Source organism: Anomaloglossus baeobatrachus, chromosome 5 (assembly GCF_048569485.1).
Source record: "Anomaloglossus baeobatrachus isolate aAnoBae1 chromosome 5, aAnoBae1.hap1, whole genome shotgun sequence".
In the NCBI taxonomy this organism is placed as follows: domain Eukaryota; kingdom Metazoa; phylum Chordata; class Amphibia; order Anura; family Aromobatidae; genus Anomaloglossus; species Anomaloglossus baeobatrachus.
In genome coordinates this window covers 457,427,921-457,451,546 of record NC_134357.1, presented here as the reverse complement: position 1 = coordinate 457,451,546, position 23,626 = coordinate 457,427,921, and the positions used below count along the sequence as shown (strand labels likewise).

General features: G+C 44.9%; 1 long non-coding RNA gene across 1 annotated transcript; it reads left to right on the top strand.

Annotated features, from left to right (window-relative positions):
• The first annotated feature begins 6,512 nt into the window (after positions 1-6,512).
• On the top strand, positions 6,513-20,158 carry LOC142310322 (uncharacterized). Its single transcript, XR_012754129.1, has 4 exons — positions 6,513-6,751; positions 19,748-19,894; positions 19,980-20,030; positions 20,111-20,158. It is a non-coding gene; the product is annotated as an uncharacterized LOC142310322 (long non-coding RNA).
• The last annotated feature ends 3,468 nt before the right edge of the window (positions 20,159-23,626 follow it).

Here is a 23,626-nt window from a genome sequence, read left to right as displayed (position 1 = left end):
GCAGTAACCACGCCAAAGAGTCCCCCGCCCGGGCCTGCTGATGACCACCCATCCCCGGCGCTGCCACAACAGGAGTGCTCTGAAGAACTAAGGGGGAGAGGAGGCCAGGAAGCTGAGGAGCTGACCCCGGAGCCATCAGCAGTGGATCCATGCCCAGAGCCAGAGATGCTGCCGTATTCCCGCTGGGATGAAGAGGAAGAGTTGCCTAGAAACCTCACCTGGGGGCCTGCAGGCAGTGAAGTAACAGCCCAGCAGAATCCAGCCCGTAGGACACGGCGCCGTAGCAGAACCAAGCTTTCCCCTGCACCGCAGTCTCCAGAGCAGAAGGATGAAGTAACAGCCAGAGACTTGGAAGAGAAACGGTCTTTAAGAAGAGCCAAATCCCAGGTCAGAGGTCCACTTTGTCGTGGTGTAGTAGAAGACTTCAGCTTGAAATCAGGATATGGCTTCATAGTAGCTCCTGGTATGAAGGAAGGCATCTTTGTTAATAGAAGAGACGTTAGAGCCCATTTGCCCAGAGGACATCCAGGAAGGAACCTACGGATGGGAGATACAGTGGAATTCACCATGCACCAAGGAGAAAGAGGATGGTATGCATTGGATGTTACACCATGTTCCAGAAATCCCTACAGTGAACCTGCTGTCTCAACAGAAAAAGAAACAGATACAGAAGAAGAAGGAAAAGACAGAGATGGAGAAAGCGACAGGTGCCGCAGCCCTACAGGCCCAAGCCCTGGTAAGGAGGAATCTATGTAAAGTAAAGAAAGAAGTACAGCAAGTTACCAGTTTGACAAGTTTTGACCAGTTTGCAACGTTTATAAGTTTAAGCATGTGCCCACATGAACTAATGTGAGAAATGAACCTTAAGGCTATGAACTGGCTATAGCCACAAACTCTCGCAGTGTAAATAGTTACACCAGAGGGCACCACCACTACCAGAGTCAGCCTGTTTAGGGGCTTGGCTCGTCTGCAACCAGGGAGCCCGTCCGTATATAGGGCCTTGGCTTACCTGCGACCAGAGAGCATGCCTGTTTATGGGGCCTGGCTCTCCACCACAAAGAGGGTACCTGGTCAGCACCAACTGTGGAGGCCGCCTCTACATCCTGCCAGAAGAGGCTGAAGGCGCGGCTCCACCAGGCCAGGTATACCCTGAAGACCACCAGACCATGAAAGCCGCCTCTACATCCTGCCAGAAGTGGCTGAAGGCGCGGCCAACGTGAGAGGGTTTTGGGTGGGTTAACGGACTTGTGGGTGGAGGGTGGTGATGTATGGTACCTGGTGCTTTTAAAAATGTTTTACATGTTTTAATGTTTTATGCATTTTAAAATGTTGTCTTGCAGCCCGAGGACGTGCTGGTGATAACTAAGGGGGAATGTGGCGCCCCTGACCTGGTCAGGCACCACTGAGTACTGCACCCATGCTGGGGACAGTACAATACAGGTAATCCAGAAGGCTGACCGAGGTGTGACTACACAGGCGCATAGTGATCAGGTCTCACACATGTACCTATGAGAGGACCCCTGGGGATCCCAGGAGGGGGAAAAGCCTTCACCTTCACTGGAATAGTGGAGGGGGCCAAAAGCCTCCATCTCCTCTCAAGGGGTGTGGTAAGAGAGTCTGGTTGCTAGGTGGCGTAGGCAGGCACAAAAGGGAAAGAGAAGGAGGAGTAAACAGTCTGAAGCAGAGTGTGGAGGAGTGAGGAGCATGGAAGTGGAGCTCAGACAGGAGTAGCAGTGCAGGTCCCACGAGTGAGCCAGTTTAGTGTGCAGCTCAGGAAGAGCAGAAGCAGACCCTGGAGCTGTTGCAGTCTAACAGCGTCCGCGCAGTGACTACCGACGGGGGAGAACGGTCACCTGGTAGTGCTGCCCGAACACCACACACAGCTGGAGAGAGAGCAGTGTAGTGGAAAGTAAGGAGACTGTCAGGGAGTACCAGGCCCAAACGGGCGGCAGATCCCGATGCGGGGATAGATCCACCTTTCCTTGCTAAACCTGCCGGTGTGGGGCCCTTAAAGCCCACGCCACAACACCACAAAAGCCGCAGCCACGTAGCCACAGTTAGGGCCCATAGTTCACAGGAGGCAAGCAGCTGGAGTGATCTGGTCCAGGCGACAAGCAAACGGCAAACAAACGAGGGGAGCAGTTACTTCCCTGGGTGACCCCCATAGGGACTAAAAGTCGGGGTTACCACAAACCACTGAAGGGCTAAGGAAGGCGAGTCGGTAGCCACCCTCATCAGTCAGCCTGAAGGACACCTGGTTCCAGCCTGGTTCATCCCAGCTACGCCCGGGTTACTCACTCTGCCACCTTCTGTGAGTAAAACCCCTGAAAGACCTTCTGCTTGTGTGGAGTTATTCTGCGCCTTGTGGTTCTACACACTTACACAGGGCCCTGGGGCTTGCCTCACTCTCAGGAGGCTATTACAACCGACTGCACCCACCATCAGCCCCAGGCATCCCTTAACCTGCAGTGACGGTCCCCACTGACCGCAATTCTGAGAGTGGCGTCACGACAATCCTAAATAGAAGATCTCCTACCTGTGACAAAGATCCAGCTGCGTGGAGTCCCTGAAGGTAATTCACCGACACAACACTGGAGGGGCTTCACACTAATTATTTATCTCCATAATGTATAGGGTCTGCAGAAACAGACCAGGTAATGGTGTTTTTCAAAAATTGATTAAAACAAAAAAGACAGTTTATTTAGAAATTGTAGGAGAGTCGCCTAGGTGGTCATCATGCTATTGCTCTTAAAGACATCAAACACGTTTATATGTCAAATGTGGATTGTGTCATGCGTCTTTGTATATAATGTATTGTATGAACAGTAATGTGATGTTTCCATACATAGTGATAGTAATAATGTAAGATGTTGTAGAGTTGTGTAAAGGACTGCTTCACAGAAATTTTATGCAAGATGTTTGGAAAAGAGGTTCTGCCCAGCAACTGATTGTAGGGCAAGCAACAGTTAAGTGTGGGACTAGCCAACAAGGAGAATGGTTACTTCTTAGGTCAAGAGTCCAGTTTCATTTTCAGTGAGCAAGGGGATGAGAAAGAGGTGTGTGAGATACAAGAACAGATTCTGCAGAGTTTTTAGAAGAAGGCCTTCCTCAGGTAGTCACCTTCATGCTAGGAGAATTGCTAATAGGAAATTAACTGCTCAGCAGTTAATGTGCATTGAACTTTAGACAGCCCTGTCTATACCGTAGATTCACATGGGCCAGCGGCCGTTTATTAGTGTCAAGATAGGAAGTAGCTCCCCTACAGCAGTGGTCGTTCACCATGGAGTAAATCCTGATGCCCCACAGGTAGATGGTTATTCTCTTATTGGATTCCGTGACTATGTCAATTATGTTCGGAAGTGTGCCCGAGAACTTTACGAAGGAGTGTGGAGATGTCATGATCTTTTATTCTTTATACATTAGTGCTGCCATAAGTACAGAAAGTTATTTGTTTAAAATTTTGTATGACAATCTTGTCTGGGGTCCCCAGGGAGCCTGCGCCATGCAACGTCTGGTTAAAGAAGAGAGACTTCTGTGGAAATTATGGTGGGTGCTCATCACACTTTTCCGTAGTCCTGAATCCACATCCACTTTGTTTGTGGAGGTCTACCAGGGTCCTCTCACGAGGACGGAATCAGGGCGGTCCGCTTCTTCCTTGAGGCGTCCAGTCGTGATGGTGAGTTGGGCGAACTGGTATTGGAGTTGCTCCGTTTTACCCTGTCGCACAACTTTTTCATCTTCAAAGATTGCTTTTACCTGCAGCAGCGCGGCACTACCATGGGCGCGGCTTGTGCGCCCTCGTACGCCGGCTTCTTCCTGGGCTATTAGGAGAGGCTAGTTTTCAGTGATGGGAGCTCTGAGCTTTGCGCCCATGTACAGTGCTGGCTGCGCTATATAGATGACGTGTTCTTTGTGTGGCAGGGTCCTTCTGAGCAACTCGACCAGTTTATGAGGCATTTAAGCATCAATAATCTCAACATCAAACTTTGCTATAAGAGCAGTAGGTACAGGATCGATTTCCTGGATATATAGATTACTGTGAATGACAGGGGATTGATCCAAACGGACGTTTTCCGCAAGGAGACGTCCGTGAATGCACTACTGCACGCCTCATCCGCCCATAATCCCTCGACAAATCGCACCATCCCGACCGGACAATACTTAAGGAGGAGGCGGATATGCTCATCCAGCACAGCCTTTGAGACACAATCAGCAGATCTCAGGGACCGTTTCCGTGATAGAGGGTATAGTGGCAGGAGCATCAAGGCTGGTTATAACCGGGCTTAAAAAAACTTCACGGATGCAACTGCTAAATAATGCCCCTAAGAAACAGGAGAAACAAGAATGTGCGGTGAGGTTCATTGGAACTTACAATCAGGAGTGGGAGACAATGCGGCAGATCATGACGAAACATTGGCCAGTACTATTGACAGACCCAGTGCTGGCAGAAGTACTAACCCCAAACCCGTTGATGACCTCGAGGAGGGCCAGAAGTCTTAAAGACATTCTGGTCCAAAGTCATTACATACCTCCAAGGATCAATCCATTGGGTTGTTATCCCTGTGGCCACTGCCTGGCATGCAGTAATGTCCTTCGGAGTTACTCATCTGATGGAAGACTGGACTTCCAAATCAGACGATACATCACGTGTAGTACAACACACGTGGTGTATTTTGCTACATGCACGTGCCCCCTGACCTACGTGGGCCTCACCTCGCGTGAGCTCCGCGTGAGGGTCAGGGAGCACGTGAGGGACATTGCTGCTGCCAGGACAGAGACGGATCCTACCTTGCTTAAAACACTGCCCAGGCACTCTCCTGTGACCCCTCGAAATTAAAAATCAGGGGCATTGACACCATAGAGGGTGGGATCAGGGGTGGTGACCTCAAAAAGCGCCTGGCGCAGTGTGAGACAAAATGGATTGTAACCCTAGACACTTTGTTTCCTCGAGGTCTCAACGAATCTGTCAGCTATTCCCCATATTTGTGATACCTTTTTTGAATAGTTAGTGTGCATGGCTGTGAGGATTTGTCACAGGTGTGCACGCTATATTGTGTACATAGTATACATATCAACAATAATAGATATCTTTTGGTCCCTATTGGGTTTTTGTGGTGCCAATTTACTCCTTTCACCTACATCTTTTATGCTTTTATTCATTTTAGAATATCTGCGTATCCTTAGAATAATGCTGGGCTTTATATTTACAGGTTAATAGAGTGATGCACACCTTTATCATGGATGACATAAGGAGGAGAAAAAAAGATATGAGGAAAAACCGTATAACATAAGAAAGAATGGAATTACTCCTACCATATGCATGGAATGTCATAACTAATATAACACGATATGTGCGTCACAATGTAACATTATATACTTATTATGTACTCTCCAGTGCTACTCGGCGGTCCCAGTGCGAGCGCGCTGACTCTGGAGCTTCCCTGCTTGATTGCCGCTGTCTACACGTCTCGCACCTGAGCGGGAGCCATGGTAACGCGTCCGTGCTCCCTCGCATGCGCGATAATGACTTGACGGCCGATTTCTCGCGGGATGTGACCGGCGCGTCAGCGCGAGAGCCACTTCCGGGACTCCCGATTCGCCTGGAGGACGCAATACTCATATTTAAACCCGGCACACTGGGGACGCAACTAGGAATCCCTCCCCTGACGAAGATTAATACCTCAAATATCGAAACGTACGTAGGGCGTTTTTCCTGAGGCTTTCCCCCCCGTGGCTGGCTATGGATTCTGTTTCTTCTATCATGTGGGCATTGCGCCCTTAACTTTACTATGTATGTATACTGACCAGCAATCAGGTATCATGGGCCACCTGTGATTTTGTGCATATATGGTACATTCACTATGATGGGCACCAGTCTATTGATCCTGGGAATGTGTATGTAACATTGTCTATATCCAGTCCGGATATGTTTTTAAGTGCTTCTATAAAGATGTCCACTTCATGTCCTGAATAAAATATGTCTTTTTTTGCACTAGAAAAACTCTTTTTTTCCTTGCATTATTATGTTGATGAGTTTGTGCTACAAGTGGGGCTTTGGTTTTTTCCACACCCCCACACCCACAAACGGCTTTGTATGGGTTTACGGAGCATTGTATTTATTCAGGGTGAAGGAAAGCAGCAAGTAGAGCAGCGGCTGTAGCCCCTTACAAAATTATTATGTGTGCATCAATCATGAAACAAGATTATATCCTGATATCTTACTATAATGAGCCAGAAGAGGCCATTACAAAAGTTTTTTTTTCCATTCATAGGAGTCTGTAGAATAATGTATGGTTTCATGTATTGCCTGGTGTCATTCTGTCAAATTTACTGCAAGTTGTTGCTCTGTAATACCACTGGAGACCAGCAGGTGGGGGTATGTATTGGTAATGGACTGTATTGGAGGATGTCTGATCAATATCCTCTATAGCCTGGTCACTATGGTAACCAGGGAGAGTTGACAGTTGGAAGTTGAGCTTCAGGTGATGAGCAGGTTAAAAGGGAGGCTAATGTCCTGTACCTGCCAGACACAAAGCCCATCGCAGTAACATATCAGAGCACCAGTCCAGTTGCCATCCAACCAAAACCCCGTCGGAAATCCAGTGTCACAGCTAAATGCTTAAGAAGTAAACCATCATTGTATGATCCAGTAAACCATTTGAACAATTCATACCAAGGTGCGGTCTCTGCCTTATTCCTACCTACCTCATCTAGATGTAATCTGGAACAGGTTTGGAGCACTAATATCCAGGTAGGAGCACCAAGACACTTCAAACTATACAACACCGTAGAAAAGCCACACCACCACCCGGCACCTACGTCTGGGCCTAATGGTGCCTCCTGCACGGGTGCACGGGTGTCACGTATGTTACATTACTAGAGGGGACAGAGGAGGGGCATGTGATCTGCTGTGATGCAGCAAGAACATGCAAAAGTCACAAGGACCAGGCCAGGATGTGAGTCATAACCCTGACTTGTAACAAGTCTGATGTGGAATAAGAGCTGCACTCAGGGGGGGGAACTACCATTACTGCATTAAACTGTATGGGGGCTGCATAATACAGTATGGACTATGTGGCTTCATAATACAGTATGGACTATGGGACTGCATAATACAATATGGACTACGGGGCTGTGTTATACAATATGGACTATGGGGCTGCATAATACAGTATGGACTATGGGGCTGCATAATACAGTATGGACTATGGGGCTGCATAATACAATATGGACTATGGGGCTGCATAATGCAATATAGACTATGGGGCTACATAATACAGTATGAACTATGGGGCTGCACTATATTATATGGAGGGCTAATGGGGTTACCTTATACATGGACTATGGGTGTGCATTATAATATATGGAGGACTATAGGGTGTAGTATAGGATGTGGAGGACTGTGGAGTGCAGTACAATATATTGAGAACTATGGGGTGAATTATAATACATGGAGGACTATGGGAGGTGTATTATAGTAATTGGAGTGCTATGAGGGCTACCTTATACATGGATGACTATGGGAAATGCATTATAATACATGGAGGGCTATGGTGGTGCATTCTAATATATGAAGGGTTATGTAGGACCCATTATACTATTTGTAAGGCTGCGTGGGGGCCATTTTAGTATTTGGAGAGCTTTATACGAGAGGGCACAAAGATACAAGGATGGGAAAGTATTGTACTGAAGGAAAGAGGCTCTTTCCCTCAGCACCCAGCTTTCCTATGCTCTGCTGTACATCTTCCCGCAGTACCCAGCTTTCCCATGCTCTGATATGGTAAAGCTGGGTACTGAGGGAAAGATGTATATTAGAGCATAGTAAAGCTGCGTGGGGATGGAAAGATGTATAGTAGAGCATGGGGAAGCTGGGTGCTGAGGACAAGCTGAATATCAGAACATAGGAAAGCTGGGTGCTTATAGAAAGAGGGATTTCAGATAATTGGAAACCTGGGTGGTAAGGGAAAGAGCCAAGTGTCAGTGTCATTATCCTGTACCCCGGGTGTCAGCGTCATTATCCTGTACCCCAAGTGTCGGTGTACGTGGGGGCCCAGGTACAAACTTTAACTTTGCACCGGGGCCCATAAATCTCTAGTTATGCCACTTGCTGCACTGGTTTACATTTAATTCCTAGCAGAGTGTGGTTGGAAATGCATAACCATCATCAGTAGTGGATGCTCTAAGTGGTGCAGAGCCTTTCTGGTGGAGAATGAGGAGTTCTAATTTCCCTAGTTAAAGGAACAGAATCTCTATCATGTGAGCAGCAGGCGCGGAGGTCTGGTTAAAGGGACAGAACCTCGCTTGATTAAGCAGAAAGGGATGGGAGCTGTCTCCCACTGAATCGAGGACAACAAGAATGAGTCTGTGATAGAAGGAACAGTCAGCCACCTACAGTACAAGACTTGTGGCCTGTTAGCACCTAGAGCGGTAGTCATTATCAGAAGGCAGAGAGGCCAGGAGAAGGCCTTTACTACTTCAGATCGGACCCTGATGGTTCACGGGCTGGTATAACCTTTATAATATTGCTCAGTGTCTAATACTATGGACATTTGTAAATCAATTTATGTCTCATATGCCAGATTGTGAATTCTGACAGACAGTGGTTTGCTGTATATTAGGAATATCTAGCCTATCAGTGTCACACTTCTAAGTGTGGTAGTGTGACGCCCTGGACAAGCCAGGGGTCACAGGTAATGACATCACCACACCCTACACCCCAGTTAGGCACACCTAAGCTAGACCTGAAATCCTTGTTGCCTTCCTCCAGGGGCTGATGTCCACACCAGGGGGTAGAGCCAGGCGGTTGGTCTCCGCCCACCAAGGAGTTCACAGTCCTGGAGGCGGGAAAACCAGGCAGATTAGGTTTGGAGTCTGAAGTAGAAGGAGGGAAAGTAGTGAAAGAGAAAAAGTGACAGTTTGAAAGCCTGAAGTTGGTCCGGGTGTGTGCCCCGGACCGAGACAGCAAGGTTAGCAGACGGCAGTGACCGTCTGCAGGAGTGGCCTATCGGAGGTGCCGTGAGGACCGTGGACGTGTGGTGACCCGGCGGTACCGGACCGGTACACAAGGAGAAGCCAGCACCATTGGCAGGGGCCTTTCGGATCTCGGCAAGGCTAGGAGTCGCCGTAAATTTGCCAAATCCGTCAGTGAAGGGGACCTCCGGGTTTCCAAACAACTAAGTCCCGATTGAAGGCAACCGTCCAACCGTATGAGAGAGACACCGCCACCGCCAAGGCACCAGTTTCTCAGGGCCAGCGCCTGCGGGCAAAGAGGGGCTCCTCCGGCCCATATCCAAGTCGGGGAGCGGGTTACCGGTGGGAATCCATCGCTACCAACATTGAAGATAGGTGCAGGGAAAAAGACAGTCACCGTTACCTACTGGGGAAAAGCAACAGCAGCCGTCCATGGGAACAGTCTTTCCAGCCGTGTGTTTTACCGAGAACAGTGTCATCGTCTCAGGCTGAGTGAGTACCACCGTGCCGTGAGGCACAGCGTTGCCCCCGCGACCCTGCACCTCACCAAGCCCTGCACCGGGCCTGCCATCCCTCATCCTCCACCCTATCACTGGGCCCCGGGACAACCACCCCCTACCCACGGAGGGGAGAACTAACAACTTTGCTGCTCCCTGTCACCGCTCCCGGGATCCCCACACAGAGCAGCGGTGGTGTTACCAAAAATCATCACAACCATGGGTGGCGTCACGGACAATATCCATAAATCCCCAAAACCAAACCCCTTTTCACTCACGGGCGAGGAGCGCGCTCGAGTCCCCGGGATCCGGCCCATCGCTCGAGCCACCGAGCAGCAGCGGCCGCAGCAGCAGCGGCAGCCGGACCCGAGCAGTGGGAGAGCGCAGCGTCCCCTCCTCCACCCGCGACAGTAGCAGCAGGTTTATTATTTTATAGGGCAGTGTCTAAAGGTGGTGTCACACATAGCGACGACGACAACGACGTCATTGCTAAGTCACCATTTTCTGTGACGTAGCAGCGACGTCCCGTCACTGTCGCTGTGTGTAACATCCAGCAACGACCTGGCCCCTGCTGTGAAATCGCCGGTTGTTGCTGAATGTCCTGCTTCATTTTTTGGACGTTGCCCTCCCGCTGTGAAGCACACATCACTGTGTTTGACAGCGAGAGAGCGATGAACTGAAGCGAGCAGGGAGCCGGCGTCTGGCAGCCTGCGGTAAGCTGTAACCACGGTAAACATCGGGTAACCAATGGAAGCCCTTTCCTTGGTTACCCAATATTTACCTTAGTTACAGCGTCCACCACTCTCACGCTGCCAGTGCCGGCTCCCTGCATACGTAGCTGGAGTACACATCGGGTAATTAACCCGATGTTTACTCTGGCTAGGAGTGCAGGGAGCCAGCGCTAAGCGGTGTGCTCTCACGCTGCCAGTGTTGTCTCCCTGCTCCCTGCACACGTGGCTGGAGTACACATCGGGTAATTAACCTGATGTGTACTCTGGCTAGAAGTGCAGGGAACAGGGAGCTGGCACTGGCAGCGTGAGAGCGGCGGACGCTAGTAGCTAAGGTAAATATCGGGTAACCAAGAGAAGTGCTTTCCTTGGTTAACCGATATTTACCTTAGTTACACTTCCACGTGTCGCTGCTGGCTGGGGGCTGGTCACTGGTCGCTGGTGAGATCTGCCTATTTGACAGCTCACCAGCGACCATGTAACGATGCAGCAGCGATCCTGATAAGGTCAGATCGCTGGTCGTGATCGCTGCTGCATCGCTATGTGTGACACCACCTTAAGGCGTTAGAGAGAGACGGTAAACGCTAGGATAAAGGAACACTACAAGAACTGTGTTGTATTTCATTATCATTAATTTGCGAGTTGCTATCTTATTCATATTGTACATTGTCTTCCTAGGTTGAATATTGTTAATAAATAACTTATTTTTCTATACCACTGAGTCTGCGTTCTCTGTGCTGCTGCTTTCACGCACTTCTTTACAACTGTATTGACAGTGGAGTAGCATGTAGGAGGTAAGGGAGCTGTCGTCATAAGACTAAGTTCACATTTCCGGTCATTCCACTTGTGTATTCTATTTAGAGGAACAAATGAAATCCATGTGCAGAAAAGATCCATTCATTAATGGTGCAAACCACATCAGTGGTGGCTCATTATATGCCATGGGATCTGTCTTTATTCCGTTTTGCATCACTTTTAAAAGGGAATAAAAGACTTGGATGAGGACATTTTATTTTACTTCCTTTGTAAAAACTGGCACAAAGTGAAACTTAAGGCCACTTCACACATAACGAGATCGTAAACGAGATCGTTACTACGTCACAGTTTCTGTGACGCAAGAACGACTTCAATTGCGATCTCGTCACGTTTGACACGTACCAACGATTCACCCCCTGCTGCGAAATCGCTGATCGATGCCGAACAGCTTGGGCCATTTTTGGCTCGTTGGAGTCCTGCTGGGCTGCATGAATCTGTATGTTTGACACCCTATTAACGATTTAGTTGACGACCTAGATGAGATGCACGAAGGCGTGTTGTTGCGTCCCCGTTTCCACGCCCCTTCTGCACCCATTGGTTGGCGCAGAGAACAATAGTGTGTAGTTACGTCACCATTTCCGCGCCCCTCTCTGCACCGATTGGTTAGCAATGAGAACACTATTGCGTTCTGATTGGGTATCGCTTCATGCTTTGTTCCCTTTTGAGTCTTCTAGGAGCAAACCTGTGACTACACCCAGATTCATTCGTGCTTTGTTCCCGCTTGCTTGGTTTTCGGATCAAAGCCGCATCTTCCCTCATTCGTTCCCGAGCGTGTCGCTGTATTCCAGATTCATTCGTGCTTTGTTCCCGCTTGCTTGGTTTTCGGATCAAAGCCGCATCTTCCCTCATTCGTTCCCGAGCGTGTCGCTGTATTCCAGATTCATTCGTGCTTTGTTCCCGCTTGCTTGGTTTTCGGATCAAAGCCGCATCTGCACTTGGATATCCCTCATTCGTTCCCGAGCGTGTCGCTGTGAGGATCGAAACTGCGATTATTAATAGATAGCATAGAAGGCTGCATTTTCTGGACGCGGTAAGTCATTTTCGAAAAGTCTTTGTTACTTGTTCCATGTTTTTGTTATAGTATTGAAAGTATTTTTGTTTATAGATAGTAATTATTTTTGCGAATAATGAAAGTGGTTGGTTGTTATCTGTATACATATTGCCTTTTGTGCGTCCATCGTCCTTTTATGTGTCCTTATCTAGTATTGCTGGCTATTTTGTCTCTCTGCTACAGCCGCCTTTTTGTTTCTCTGACACAGTTACAGCCGCCATTTTGCTTCTCTGACACAGTTACAGCCGCCATTTTGTTTCTCTGACACAGTTACAGCCGCCATTTTGTTTCTCTGACACAGTTACAGCCGCCATTTTGTTTCTCTGACACAGTTACAGCCGCCATTTTGTTTCTCTGACACAGTTACAGCCGCCATTTTGTTTCTCTGACACAGTTACAGCCGCCATATGGGGGCGGCCATTTTAGTGTCTCTTCTACACCCCCCCAAAAAAATGTGATTGGTTTATAGCAACTTTTCTCATCTTTACATGTTTTTTTGCAGTGTGGACAACATGAACGACATGCAGCGTGTTGTGCTGGGTGCTGCATTGATGTTTGAGGCCGGTCGGCTACGTGAAGGGGAACAGAGGCGTTCCAAACGAAAGCGCTGCATGTGGACCAGAGAGTGGCTGCAGAAGAGGTACAAATACTCCCACATGCAACTGCTAAGAGAGCTGCAAGAAAATAATCCTCAGGATTTCCACAATTTTCTGCGGATGTCAGAAGAATCATTCAGCCTTTTACTCGAAAGAGTTACGCCAATTATTCAGCGCAAGAATACAGCGATGCGTGCTGCCATCCCGGCAGATGAAAGATTGGCAGTCACGCTGCGTTTCCTGGCCACCGGACGCTCCCTGCAAGACTTACATTTTTCTTCTGCAATTTCAAGGTCCCTGCTCAGCGTTCTTATTCCGGAGACATGTAGAGCAATTTTCCACAGTCTGTGTAACTACATTGAGTTCCCCAAAACTGTGGAGGAATGGCAGAAGATTGCCTCCGATTTTGAGCACCTTTGGCAGTTCCCAAACTGTGGTGGTGCTTTGGACGGGAAACATGTGCGGATCACTCAACCACTGAACAGCGGCTCCTATTTTTATAACTATAAGGGCTATTTCAGCATCATCCTAATGGCCCTTGTGAATGCCAATTACGAATTTATTGCTGTTGATGTTGGCATGAATGGCAGGGTTTCTGACGGTGGGGTTTTAGAGCACACAGGCTTTGGTGAACGTTTGCAAAATGGTGAACTGCACTTGCCCCCCAACTCTGACACTACCGCAAACCTTAACTTTGTATTTGTGGGCGATGAAGCCTTCCCACTTCATCCCAATCTCATGAAACCATTCCCCCAGAAAAGTCTAACGGCGGAAAGACAAAGGTTCAATTACAGATTATCAAGGGCACGCAGGGTTGTGGAAAATGCCTTTGGGATAATGGCAAATCGCTTCCGAGTTTTCCACACACCAATTAACCTGAGTCTACCATCAATAGACGCAGTTGTTTTGGCCTGTTGCGCCCTTCACAACTTTCTTCGACGGCGAGATGCTATTACGTACTGCCCAACAGGCTTTGTAGACTCTGTTGACTTAAATGGTGAAGTGGTGCTTGGCGAATGGCATTCTGAAGATCCTGCAATCGCAGGACTTCAACTATTGGCGCCCGGCAGAAATACCGATGATGCGAAGGCCTGTCGAGAAAAGTACTGCCAATATTTTAATGGTCCTGGTGCAATTACGTGGCAGCATTAGATAAACTTGTATTGAGCACATTTATGCTGAGTTTTATTTTCTTGTATTGATTTGTTTAAGAAACTTCCCTTCTTAATTTTAAAATATATGGTTACTTGCATTGTTATGTTCATCGCATTTATACTAAGATGTCATTTTTGAAAAATGATTACTTTAATAAACAGTTGTTTTTACTTTCCACAAGATTTGTTTGTCATTCATTCACTATTAAGGGCTACTGTGGGGAGCAGTACCACCATTGCTGCCGTTCCATCACCCCCGGAGGCCCCATACAGCAGCGGCGGATTAAGGTGGCGTCACGAATATAAACTACAATCACCCCCACTGAAGCCATATCAGGTGACTCCCGCCACCACTTACGACCCCCAGACTAGTCCGGCCCGGCACAGGGTGTCATCACCGCTACATACCTCCCAACTTTTCAAGAAAGGAAAGAGGGACAAAGTATGCAAATTTTGACCACGCCCCTAGCCACACCCCTAGCCACACCCATTTAGCAGTAAGGGTCATTCAGCAGATGCCGTGGACTGTTCATTCATATTTATAGCAGTCAGAATTTTTTTATATTTCCGTGTCACTATATGACATGCTGCTTATTTGTGCCTATCAATCCGTGTTCACACGTTGCATAAATTCTGTTTCTTTTTGTTTCTGTCTGCACCAAACTACACAATAACAATCTTCTCTGTTTTTTCCATTTTTGCTGCATTTTTTCTGCCTTTTCTCCATTACTTAATGCATTTTTGGTGCAGATGTGAATCTGCGTTTTTAAGTGTTTTTATGTACAGAGAAGCTTTTTCCTGCATTTTTTTAAGCTCCACATAGAAACCTCCAGAGAAACACCCCCCGAAAACCGCAGAATTCAGGAGCGTCTTTTCGTGGAATCACATCCACTTTACTTGGACAATTAAACACAGCAGAATAAATGTGCAAAGAAACAGCAGAAAAAAATGCAGCATTTACACTACATGTGAATATGGACTAATTGTCCAAGCAAAGTGGATGAGACGTCCTGAAATCTCCGCTCCTGGTGTGTGGAAAGACGTCGCTGAACTGTGCGCATTTGGTGTTTCTTTCTTTATAAGCTTCAGGATTCACATCAGCAACAAACATGTATCAAATAAGGGGGACAATGCATAAAAAATACCGCAAACACGCAATAATCAGAGAACATTGTTATTGCACTCGTGGCGCGGACACCTGCAGAAAAAATGCCGCATTTACGCTATGTGTGAACACGGCCTCAGTGATCCATTTTTATTACATTTTTTTATGGGTTTTAATAAAGAAAAATAATAAATTGCGCCTTTTTTTTCCCGCCATTTACCGATCCCCATAAATAATCTGATCGCTGTGTTGTTCAGGTCATTACGATACAGGGACACCAAATATGTCCATGTTATTTGCTGATTTGTGATGTTTATTATTTTATAAAAAAGTGCAATAAAATTACATTATTCTATTTTTTTTATTATTTTTAGTAACTTTATTAGAAGAAAAAAAAATCCTCTTTTCCTCTCCCTCTAGAATACAGGAGATAGAGACACTGCTCTGTACAATGGAGCTGTGTCCTGTGTAATCTGCTGTGTAAGAGGCTGCATTGTAGGTTCATTTATGTGAAATCCTCCCTCTGACATCATCAATCCTAGTGGCTCAATAGCTAGAGCAGCTAGGAAAGCCAGGAGGTTGCTGGACACAAGTTTTGAACGTTGCTGGTTTGAATCCAAGGTGGTGAAGATAAAAAAAAAAAAAAAAATTGTATTTGTATTTTTTTCCTCATTTCTTTATAGTAGTTTTATGGGAACAAATGAATCTGACTCTTTCACCAACATTGAGATACAGTATTTATCTATCTATCTATCTATCTCTATCCCTCAATCTATCTATCTATCTATGATTCTATCTCTCTATCTATCTATGATTCTATCTATCTATGATTTTATCTCTATCTATCTATTATCTGTCGTGTATCTATATATCCCTCTATCATCCATCCCTCTATCATCCATCCATCCATCCCACTATCATCCATCCCTCCCTCTATCCCTCCCTCTATCTCTCCATTCATCCCTCCATTCATCCCTCCATTCATCCCTCTATCCCTCCCTCTATCCCTCCATTCATCCATCCATCCCTCCCTCTATCCCTCCATTCATACCTCCATTCATCCCTCTATCATCCATCCATCCCTCCCTCTATCCCTCCATTCATCCCTCCCTCTATCCCTCCATTCATCACTCTATCATCTATCCATCCCTCCCTCTATCCCTCCATTCATCCCTCTATCATCCATCCATCCCTCCCTCTATCCCTCCTTTCATCCCTCTATCCCTCCATTCATCCCTCCTTCTATCCCTCCATTCATCCCTCTATCATCCATCCATCCCTCCCTCTATCCCTCCATTCATCCCTCTATCATCCATCCATCCCTGCCTCTATCCCTCCATTCATCCCTCTATCCCTCCATTCATCCCTCCTTCTATCCCTCCATTCATCCCTCCATTCATCCCTCTATCATCCATCCCTCCCTCCCTCTATCCCTCCATTCATCCCTCCATTCATCCCTCTATCATCCATCCATCCCTGCCTCTATCCCTCCATTCATCCCTCCCTCTATCCCTCCTTTCATCCCTCTATCCCTCCATTCATCCCTCCTTCTATCCCTCCATTCATCCCTCCATTCATCCCTCTATCATCCATCCATCCCTCCCTCTATCCCTCCATTCATCCCTCCATTCATCCCTCTATCATCCATCCATCCCTGCCTCTATCCCTCCATTCATCCCTCCCTCTATCCCTCCTTTCATCCCTCTATCCCTCCATTCATCCCTCCTTCTATCCCTCCATTCATCCCTCCATTCATCCCTCTATCATCCATCCATCCCTCCCTCTATCCCTCCCTTCATCCCTCCATTCATCCCTCTATCATCCATCCATCCCTCCCTCCCTCTATCCCTCCATTCATCCATCCCTCCATCCATCTTTGCAGCTGAATAACCTGCTTCTGGTGTCTCCCCTGCAGTATATAGGTCAAGATAACAAAATCTTCCTATTGCTTTCAATAGAGGCAGTAGCTCAGTGGTTAGAGCTGCTGCCTTTGAAACAATGAACTCACAGCTCCACGAGTTCGAGTCCCGGCCGCCCCGAAAATCCAGAGCCGATGATAATTTAATTTAATTTATTCACTTCACTGAGGGGAGGAGCCGGGACATCAGCTGTGAGCCGCGGGAGTGCGGGACAGCCCTGATAAATCGTGCAAGTCCCGCAGAATCCGGGACGGTTTGGAGGTATGCCGCTATCATTGGGCCTCCTGCTCCAGATCGCACATTGAGAGTGAGCGTAGCGAACTACAGCGTGCCAAAATATGTGCCAAACCAGTTGATTTCCACCACATATTATATATGGGTGCACTAAGAAGAAATTGCACAATATATGTTATGGTGAATTTTTTCATGATACCCTAGTATAAATGCTCAATGGTATGACTAAAATTTTATTTTTGGGTTAAAAAGTAAAATGTTCACTTTTAACTTCAACATTGCTTTTCTTTAGGTAAAACCCTGCAAAGGTTTATTTACTTCCTCAATTTGGCATCCAGCTGTATGATGAATCCATCATTTAGGGCTCTTGTACAATTATGATTTCCATGTGCCAATGCAATAAAAAAAAAAAACACAATGTTATGAATATGAAGCCTTATATATTTTTATTTGGGGTTTTTAAACAGGGACGTTTGTGCGTCCCCGAAACCGTCATCAAACGACATCTCTTTATCGATTTTTTATAATTGTATGTGCGCTCGCAGTGTGTGCTACCACGACCCCTTGACACATCATTTGCGTCATGGCGCGATCTCATTTCTGCAGCAAAGATCATTATGATTTGTTAAAAGTGCGTCGCACTTTCACCTTCAATCATAGCAATTGTAATATTTCACAAACCAACAATCCAGCCATGGCCGAAGATGTAATATCGGCCATTGGCTGGAGCATGATCAACAACGCCCACCCCAATCTGATTGGAGCTAGCGTTCATGTGACGCTATCCGTCGAATCAGATTTGAAGAGGCGTTACCACGGGTGACGCAACTGCGTTTGCTACGCAGACACACCGGCGACCAATAATAACAATGGCGGCACGCAGGAGAGCGACAGCTTGGGGAGAGGCGGAGGTCCGTTTTTTAATAAGGGAAGTGGATGCTCGCGACTACGATTGCCGTGGGTCGCAAGAGCATCCACTTCTCCATAAGAAAGCGGTCTTGCGCAGGATCCAACGTGGGCTGAGGAGGAGGTTTAATTTGGAGCGCACCTGTGCCCAGATCCGCAAAAAACTGGCGGATCTGCGGTACCGCTCCAGTGCCCGGATCTCTGCCATACAAGCAGAGTTGCAGAACCAAGGTAGGTGCAGATGAGTGTGCCTAGGCAACTTATAATGGTGTTCTTAAATATATATATATCTATCTATATATAATTATATATATATATAATTATATATATAGATATATATATATATATATATATATATATATAAAATTTTAAAAATAAATATATATATATATATATATATATATATAATTATAAAAATAAATATATATATATATATAAATAATATATATATATATATCTATATATATAATTTTAAAAATAAATATATATATATAATACATATTAATTATATATATATATACATATAAAAAAATATACACATATAATAAATAATAAATAATAAATATATATATTTAAATGTATATATTTATTATATATATATATTTTTTTTTTTATTAAAATTATATATATATAATCTATGTAATAGATCGATAGATAGATTATATATATATATATATATAATATATATAATATATATATATAAATATATATATATAAAATTATAAAAATATATTTAGTTATATATAATAATAAAAATAAATATATATATATAATATATATATAAATAATATATATATATCTATATATATATAGATATATATACATATGTATCTATATATATAATTATAAAAATATATATATAATATATATTAATTATATATATATATATAATTATAAAAATAAATATATACATATAATATATAAATAATAAATATATATATATTTAAATGTATATATATTTATTATATATATATATATATATATATATTATTTTTTTTGATTAATTAAAATTATATATATAATCTATGTAATAGATCGATAGATAGATTATATATATATATAATATATATATAGATTATATATATATAATATGTAATAGATCTATATATAGAGATCTATTGCATAGATCGATAGATACACCGACACTTGTGGTACGGGCTAATTACACTGACACTCGGGACACAGGGAAATTACGCAGACACTAGGCTCTCTACACCAAGATTTCCCATGAACTGACAACCCTCTATCAGCACACAGTTTTCATATGTTCTGATATACCTCTTGTCCTTGGCACCCAGCTTCGCAATGCTTGGCAAAACATCATTCCCTCAGCACCCAGCTTTCCCATATCAGAGAGAGCATGGGAAAGCTGGGTGCTGTGGGTAGTGGGCCTTTTTCCCTCAGCATAAAAAAATTCCATCTCCTACTTGTATTTTTGTCCCCCCTCATATCTAGTTCTCCAAATACAATATTGGCCCCCCACATAGCCTTCCATATAGTATAAAGGGTTCCACATAACCCTTCATATATTATAATGCATCCCATAGTCCTCCATGAACTGTAATGAATTTCCTAGAGTTCTCCATGTAGTTTAATTCACCCCATAGTTCTCCATATATTATACTGCACCACATAGTCCACAATGTGTTCTAATTCACCCCCATAGTCCATGTATAAGGTAGGCTACGTAGTCCCCCATATATTTTAATGTACCCCCCACAGTCCTATATGTATCATAACGCAACCACATTAAACTTTATATTTTCTTAAGAACCCCCAGAGGAGCAAGGGGCCGCAGAGGAGGGAGAGCCCCCACAGGAGGATGTGCCCCAAGATGAGCCCGAGCCCCCGGTGGAGCTACAGCCACCAGAGGAGGAGGAGGAGCACCCACAGGAGCCACCGGCCGGATCGGCCCCCGGTAATTTTTTCATATAACATAAACTCCATATAAAGTGCAAAACAAAAAGCTGTTGAGTACTATAAAGTGTTTTTTGTTTTCATAGATGGTAGTCCAGGGTCCATTAGTCCGTCTATATCGGACGAGGGGGATAACCGTAAGTCATGAATCTCCTACTTTGTAATAATAAGCAGAAATAAAAATTATGATTTATAACTTTTACCATTCCCTCCATAGGCATACCCACTTTGGCCGACCTACTGTCCTCCCAAGCCAACATCGTAGCGTCCCAAAGACGAATGATGGCAGCCCAGAGGAGGCTGATGGCCAAAGTGGGGCGGCATGCGGCGCTGCTGGCCCGTTGTGTGGCTGGCCAAGGGGAGGGCAGCAGCAACTAACGGGGTTTTTTTTTTTTGCCTGTAAAAATGTACATGTGTCATAAAAAATTTGAAATTGATATCCGCTGTTTGGTATGTCTCATTGCATAAAGCAAGTTAACAGCTATCACCACTCACAAACTCACCACTCACAAACATCATATTACATGTAGGCATCTGTATAGATGCACCAATCCCATTATCCACGAGGGGGTGACTAGGCTTTACTGGTTGTTTGGTGTACATGAGTGTGGGGGTTGTGTGGTGGTATGCCAATGAGGGTGGAGTATGGTACAATCTCTGTAACTACCGTGTTTTGCCAGGGCATCACAACCATATGCTGAATTAAGTAAAGCAGGCAGCAAGATTGAACCAACATAAATTTATTATTACAATGAAAATATATCAATTAAAATTAATCTCAAATAACAAAACAACAACAATAACAAAATTTAGTTGCCCTCTTCATATTGGTTGACATATTCTGGCCGGGTGGGAGATGACAGTTGGGTTAAAAATGAATCATTGGAATACATGGGATAATGTGGGGGGGTACTGTTGGGGGGGATACTATGGGGGGAGGTCAAGCTGCAAGCTTGGTGGATGCATCCTGTTTGGTGTACTTTGCAGGGGCTGGCGAGGAATCCATGTAGTAGAATGATGGGGCTGGTTCATCTTGCATATCGTGTCATTGTCATCAAGTTCTCCTCGGCCTGCCTTTCTTAGGACTTCCAACATAAGTCTCTCTGCTTGCTCCCTCTGTGTGGAATCCAATTTGCTGAGTCTGTCAGATGCAAATGTGGCAAAGCTATCAACTGGAGTGCTTTTTGGCTGTCATAGCAGTTGGGTTGCCAAAGAATAAAATTCAGCGGATGTCACAGGGGTGGTGGCCTTCTTTTTGCGGAAATGTGTTCGCCGCATTTCACCAGAGGGTGCAGGTGCCTCATTATCCTCCACAATAGGCTCGATAGATGTGGTGGGGTTCTCATTCAATTGGGGCCTCACCATATCTGTCTGAGGGTTCTGCGGGAACAGAAAAATAAATGTTAATTAAAAGTCATACATTAATAGTTATGAAATTTAATTTAAGTGTGACAAAATTGTATTGGAGTGTACTTATCTGAACTGGTAGGGATAACTTTTCAAAACTGCACAATAAATCACGGTAACAAGAAGTTACTATTTTGTATTCCTCAATGGCATGTACATAAAAAGTTTGAATGCTATGTAACGTGAAGCAAATAAGGTACTTACATCTACAACAGCGGAGGTGTTGTCATCGATCGGGATGTCATCGATTGGGATGTCTGCTTCCAGGTCTTGGTTTGTTTGGTAGGAGCTTTCCATCCTTCGTGGTAGCTCCTGGTCCCTTGTGAATTCAAGGAGATTAAAATACCACAAAGGTGAAACATACACCTGGTCAGTGCCGGCCCCTGACTTTTTGGATTTGTCCACCTTATTAGCTTCTTTCTTGTATACAGTCCTCAAGCCTTGTATCTTCTTTTTTACAAGTTTGGCATCCACCGCCTCGCCTCCACTGTGTTTTTTAAAAAGCTCCACCAGTTGGGCATAGGCGGCTTGTTTTTTTATTCTGTCAGAATATTCTGCGGATTTGATTCTCCACAAGCAGGGCATGGATTTATACAAATCCAGCAGCTCACGCACAAAGTCTTCTTTGTTATAATAAGCCATCTGAAATAAAGAATGAAAAATGTATATGTAAACATAAAAGAAGTTGCAATAAACCGATCACAATTTTGGGTTATGGTGTGGCAGAGACTGAAATGGCCGCCCCTATGTGTGGCAGAAACACAAAATGGTGGCTGTAGCTGAGAGACAAAAGAGCCAGCGATGCTAGGATAGGACACATTACAAACAGCACTATGGAGAGACCCCTCTTTAAAAGGCATTATACACACACAGATAAAAGCCAGCAATTTTTTTAACTCACATAATAAATATTAACATATATCTAACAGCAATCAACTCACATAATAAATATTAACATATATCTAACAGCAAGAACATTAATCAAAAATACGGCCCCCCCCCCAAAAAAAAAAAAGACCCACCTTTTCAAAGAAGTGTATATCAATGTAGAATCCAAGCGGAATCGCAAATACGATCTCACCGACTCCAGGTGCAGCTGCGGCTTCGATCCGAAAAACACACCAACAAAGCGACCGGGTACAATGGACGAAGGAATCAGGGTGGAGACGCAGGTTCTATCTCAAAGCAAAGCGCAAAAGAGGTGACAAAGGGTGACGCGATCCAAAATTTAACCGCTAGATACGCCCCCTGCATGCCCAATCAGAACGCAGTATTGGACACCAATCAGAGCGGAGGGTGTGGAAAAGGCGACGCCCGCCCGGCCGCCCAATCAGAACGCAGTATTGGCCGCCAATGAAAGCGGAGGGGGGTATGGAAAAGGCGACGCAAATGCACGCCTACGTGACTCACTGCATTTTACTACGCCCCTAATGGGATTGGAATCGTTAACATAGTTGCTGTGTGACAGGGTCCCAGCGATTTGAAAGATCGTTATACGGGACGCATGCTCGTTCATAAACTCGTTATGTGTGACACCCAACATGCGATTTCAACAACGACTCATAAACGATCCAGAAAGTGTGACGTAGTAGCGATCTCATTCACGATCTCGTTATGTGTGACTGGACCTTTAAACAGGCCCCATAATAATCAATGAAGCCCCTCAGCCTTGTTTGCTTAACTGATACAAGTGGATACTTTTGCTTGTGAATTTTGTTTGTTACCCTCAATTAGGGATCCCCATTCTGAGGCTCATATGACTATGTTGTGTGGCTCACAGCTGTCTGCCAACTTTGCATTAGTAGCAAATCTAGCAAACATCTATGAAGAGCAGACCTCCATGTAATGACATATGTGAGTAACCGCAGTAATATACAAGAGCAGATGTGGGTGCACATACAGCAGGTGAAATAAGTATTGAACACATCACCAATTTTGTAAGAAAATATATTTCTGAAGGTGCTATTACCATGAATTTCCCACCAGATGTCGGTAACAACCAATCCAATCCACACTGACAAAGAAATCAAACCATAGATGTCAATAAATTAAGTTATGTGTAATAATGATAAATAACCCAGGGAAAAAAAATTGAACACTTGAAGAAAAAGAGGTGCGAAAAGCCAAAGAAAGTCATGATACCAGCTGAAATCTATCAGTTATTAGAAAGCAATCCTGTCAGTGAAAGATATGCTGTTTCAACTGATGACCTATAACAAGGTGTCTCATTACCAAGGCACAACACAAGAAACATCTCATGATGGGTTAAACCAGTGTCAAAGAAACCATCTTGTTCTTCATATCTTCCATCTTTGCTATTAATATG